Below are 5840 nucleotides of genomic sequence, written 5' to 3' on the forward strand. Positions count from 1 at the left end.
GGAGCCCGATGCGGGACTCGATCCAGGGACTCCAGGATCATGACCTGAGCCGAAGGCAGTCGCTTAACCAACTGAGCCACCCAGGTGCCCTCGAGTAACTCATTTAAATGAGACCACAGCAAGCACTTAGTACGAGCCAACTCTTGTCATTTTTGCTCTTCCTGCTTCATGCAAGTTTTGCTGAACTGTGCTCTGTGCTGGATTCTATAGTTACAAAAGATTATTCATTTAAAGGATTAAATAAATTACCTATCTCCTTGTCCTCTGCAATCAACCTATTGTTATGTTATTTTGGGGCTACCTCTGAAATTTTTTGGGAATAATTTCCTTCCTTTCTATTCCTGTTTTCATTACTCTATGTCAGACTCTCAGGAACTCTTGATTTAACTATTTTTAGAGCCATCTCACTGGTCTGTCATCACAGTCTCCTCCCTCCAAATTATCTGACTTCACAATGTCAGGGAAGCATGCAGTTCTGATGATGTCATTTCCCTGCTCAAAAATCTTCAGTGCATTTCCATGTTCTATAGAATAGAATCAAAACTCCTTAGCCTGGCATTTTTGATCCCTCACACAGATAGGCTTCAACATTAAGTGGAGAACGTTACCGCAAGGTGGTTAGGACTCTGTACTACTTACTAATTGTGTGTCCTTTGGTAAATTACTATTCCTTTCTCAACCCCAGTATTCCTACCTGGAAAACAGGGATAATAATAATACATACCTCATAGAACTATTGTGAGGATTAAATAAATAATTCATTTAAAGCATTAAACATGGTGCCTGGCACAAAATAAGTAATCAATACATTTTATTATTGTTATTACAGCAGTGCTAGATGAGTTGATAAATAGATGTTATTCATGGAACTTGGTATCCATTCTACTCTATAAGTTCTACTCTATAAGTTCTACTCTATAAGTTTTACAAATGGGGACATGAGTCTGCTATAGCACTGGGAATTATGGTTCCCCACCATTTAGTTCCCATGTATTTCTCATTAGCAATTATTTCCAGATAAAGGGCTATGCCTGTTTTGTTGTATGGAGTGCATTAAAAACTGTAGTGACCACTTGCCTAACAGGATTAGTCATAAAACCCAAAAGTCCACCAATTGGTGAATGGATATACAAAATATGGTATATTCATACACCAGAATACTATTCAGCAATAAAAAGGAATGATGCACTGATATATGCTAAAACATCACTGCACCTCAAAAACGTTATGCTAAATAAATGAACCCAGACACAAAAGACTCCATATTGTATGATTCTGTTTATATGAAATGCCAAGAATAGGCAAATCTTTAAAGACAGAAAGATTACTGGCTGCTCTGAGCTATGGGTGGAATTGAGAAATAACTGTAAATGGGGACAAAGTGTCTTTCTGTTGATGGAAATGTGTATGTATAGTTATGTCATTTAATCATATGTGTTACCATCACCACAATCAAGACACAGGCGTGTTCAATCCCCACAAAGATCTCCCTTGGGCTACCACTTCCCCATACCATCCCTACCCCTGATAACCATCTCTCCATCTCTATAATTTTGTCATTTCAAGAATTTTATATAAATTAAATCATAAAGTATGTGAAGCCATTTCCCTTTAATGTAATTTTTGGTATCTTAGGGGTTAAGTATGCCATATTATTAATTTTCTGTTTTTTAATTTTTCTATGTTCTCTTTCATGCCTTCTTGTGGGATACTTGAACAGTTTTTAGAGTTCCATTTTTATTTATCTATATTATTTTTGAGCATATCTCTTTCTGTTAGTGGTTGCTCTAGGTATTACATTATACATATATAATGATTAGTTTACTGATGTAGACATTTTACCAGCTTAAATGTAGAAAGCTACATTTAACCTCCCCCACTTATAATTGTTTTAATATTTCCTCTACATACATTGAAAATTATATAAGGCGATATTATATTTTTTGCTTCAACTGTCAAAAATCATTTAAAGATTCAAGAGAAGGAAAGTCTACTCTATTTATTCATATTTTTGGTCTTTCTGTTGCTGTTTCTTCCTTCCTGATATTCCAAGATTCCTTCTTTTATCATTTCCTTTCTATTAGATAACTTCCTTTATCAATTCTTTTAGAGTAAAGTCTGCTGATGATAAATTCTCTTAGCTTTCCTTCATGTGAGCATGTCTTGGTTACTCTTAGTTCCTCAAGGATATTTTCACTGGATTAGAACTCTAGTTGACAGCTGTTTTATTTTAGCACTTGAAAAATGGCTGCAATTTCCTTTTGGCCTTTCTGGTTTCTGATGAGAAATCTGCTGTCATTCAAATTATTTCCCCCTTATAAGTAATGTGTCATTTCTCTTTTCTGTTCCAAAATTTCTTCGTCTCCACCTTTCTGAAGTTTGATAATGAATTATCTTGGTGTGAATTTCTTTGAGTTTATTGTCTTTTGGTTTCAATCAGCTTCTTGAATCTGCAGTTTGTCTTTTGCAAAATTTGGGAAAATTTCAAACATTATTTATGGGAATATTATTTCAGCTCCACCTTCTTTCTCTTTCCCTTTTGCAACTCAGATGATCCAAATGTTAGCTCTTTTGTTAAAGTCCTAGAATTCCCTGAAGTTCTGTTTATTTTTCAAAAAATATATTTTCTCTTTGTTTTTCAGATTGGGTAATTTTTATTGTTTTATCTTCAAGTTTACTGATGCTTTCTTCTGTCTTCCTTATTGTGCTGTTGAGACCATCCATTAGACTCTTAAATTTCGGTTATTATATATTTTCAGTTCTAGGATTTCCACTTGGTTTTTCTTTATATCTTCTATTTCTTTGCCAAGACCTTTTATTCTTTGTTTCAGGTGTGTCTGTAATTACTTATTACATTATATTTTTATAATGGCTGCTTTAAAATTATTGTCAGATAATTCCAACCTTTTTGTTATGTTGGTGTTGGCATTTGTTGACCATCTTTTTCAGTCAAGTGCAGATTTTCCTGGTTCTTGGTATGATGTATATATTTTTTTCATTCTAGATATTTTGGGTGTTGTTATGAGACTGTGGATCTTGTATAAAACTTGTGTCTTAGCAGATCTCCTTTGACACAATGCTGCCAGGGGAAAGGGAGTACCCCTCTTTACTTCCAGGTATGGGTGGAAGTCCAGGTTCACCACATTGTTTCATTTGACATCCTGGGGAAGGAGGACCTCATTACTTCTGGGTGGAGGTGGATTTCAGGTTTCCTGTGTGGTCTCACTGACCCTGTGGGCTGGGGTGGCCTCATTACTGTTGAATGATGGTGAAAACTCTGGCTTTCTTTTGGGTTCCTTCTAACACCTCCTCAGACACTGCAAGGAGGGGAGCAGTGTGGATCCATTATTGCCAGGTGGGGATGGAAGTGCTAGGTCCCTACTTGGTCTTCCCTGATGTCATCTCAGCATGGGAAAGGGAAAGATGCCACATTGAAGCTGGGAAAGGATAGAAGTCAAGACTTTCCAAAGCAGGTGGAGGTTTTTTTCCCCCATGGTGTTTGGTTGTGGTTGGCAGGTATTGTTTCTGCATTGCTAGGGTTGCCCCTTTCCTGGACCTTTGTCTAGAGAGAGCTGGCTTCTGTTGGGGCATTTTTTATCTGCTTCCATTGGTGTTTCTGGGTTGCTGGCTTCTCTAGTACCCAGTCTGGATACATCAGGCAAAAAGAACTCAGGGAACAGATTGTTGTATCATTCCTAAGATACCTAGTCCTTCTGCCTCCTTTTCTTATCTTTTTCAGGGTATTTGTTTTATATATATATAATGTCCATGGTGTTGAGTTGTACTTAGCAAGAGGAATAAGAAATGGTTTTTTGTTAAAATCCTGTAGGTCCCTGAGATTCTGTTCATTTTTTTTTAAAGACCTTATTTATGTATTTATTTGAGAGAGAAAGAGAGAGAGAGAGCACAAACAGGGGAGCAGCAGAGGAAGAAGGAGAAGCAGACTCCCTGCTGAGCAGGGAGAGGCTCAATCCTGGGACTCCGGGATCATGACCTGAGCTGAAGGCAGATGTTTAACTGTTTAACCGACTAAGCCACTCAGGCGCCCAATTCTGTTCATTTCTTTAAAAAATCCATTTTCTCTTTTTGTTCAGGTTGGGTAATTTCTATTGTTCTATCTGCAAGTTCACTGATTCTTCTGTCTTCTCTATTATGCTGTTGAGACCATCTATTGGGCTCTTAAATTTTAGTTATTATATATTTTCAGTTCTAAGATTCCATTTGGTTCTTCTTTATATCTTTCTTTGCCAAGGCTTTCTTGGTCTGGATAATAAATTTTTATCAATTAATCTGAACTTTTTTTTTTTTTTTTGCCACTCTGCTTTATAATGTAGGAGTATTGATTTGTGTGACCTACAAGGAACTTGTATAATGATAAAACAGGCAAGTAATGAGGTTTATCAAAGATACACCCTCTTCACTGTGAAAAAATTAAGCTTTGAAATCCCATCATAAGAAAGCAAGGTAAATAGAAAGAAAACCAAAAGTATATTCAAATTGTGGATATGTATAATTTTTTTCTCCTAAAAAGAAATGGCATCACCAAAAACTTATACATAAATGTTCATAGAAGTATTATCCACAAGAACCCAAGACTGGAAACAACCCCAATGCCCTTCAACTGGTGAATGAATAAGTAAAATAAAACAAATTTAAAAAATCCGTAATATGAATTACTATTTGGCAATAACAGGGAATTAAGTACTGATACATGCTACAACATGGATGAACCTTAGAAACTATGCTAAAGAAGCCACATATCACAAAAGACCACATATTATATGATTCCATTTATATGAAAGGTCCAGAACAGGCAAATCCTATTAAAAATGGTAAAAAATATAGTGAAAATTAGAGTCTTAAATATAGTTACTATGTTAATTGCAAATATCATGACAATAATCTGTATATACTGAAATCTCTGATTGTTTTTTAACTCTTTTATCTCTACAGTAAGGGCCTCCCTGAAGTCTCCCATTCTTTTCTCAAGCCCAGAAAGTATCCTTATGATTGTTGCTTTAAATTCTCCATCAGGCATGTTACTTATATCGGTTTCACTTAGATCTCTGGCAGTGACCTTATCTTGTTTTTTCATTTGGGATAAATTCTTCTGTCTTGGCATTTTGTCTAAGTCTCTGCCCTCTTCTCTGTGTTAGAAAAGCCAGTTATGTTTCCTGCTTCTGAGAGTAATGATTTTATGAAGAAGAGATCATATAGTGGCCAGGGTCTGGTGCTTCAGGGAGTGTCTCCAGAGTGTGCTGCATGCACTCTGCTGCTGTGTTTTGGCTGCTCTATCCTTTGGGGCCAGTCATCTGCAGAGGCTCTCCTTGCCTGAAGTGGGCAGTGTTTGGTCCTTGGTCAGTATGTGGTGAGTTTCAACTAAAAGCTTTATGGAGAAGGGCAGCACCACCAGGGTGTAGGATTGTGAGACTTGGTGTAAGCCGGTTAGGCAGCCAATGTCTGTGCTGGCTGCCAACCTACCATAGGTGGCTCTGTGTTTATGCTGAGGGGCAGGGGAGGGAAATGGCACCAGTCAACTTTTTTGTCCCTGGAGAGGCACCTCCATGCATGTTGCCTCTCAGGGAAGCACTCTGAGAAGAGCAAATAATCTCCCTGCTGTGTGTCCCAGGCATTTTTCAGATTGCTATTTTCACACTCTCTGCCTCTGGATTGTTTGCCCTCTCTCTCTCTCCAGGAGCGGTGCAGTGTACATTAGGTTCTATCCTAGGCAGCCCGACTTTTATAACTCCAGCCTTTAGGGATGTGGTGTGGGCAGGGGCCTGCATAGCTCTTCTGGGGGAGGGTCTTGCTGTGCTGGGACTGAAGGAAGTTTGACCAAG

This window comes from Phoca vitulina, unplaced genomic scaffold, assembly GCF_004348235.1.
Source record: "Phoca vitulina isolate PV1807 unplaced genomic scaffold, GSC_HSeal_1.0 scaffold25, whole genome shotgun sequence".
NCBI classification, from domain to species: Eukaryota; Metazoa; Chordata; class Mammalia; order Carnivora; family Phocidae; genus Phoca; species Phoca vitulina.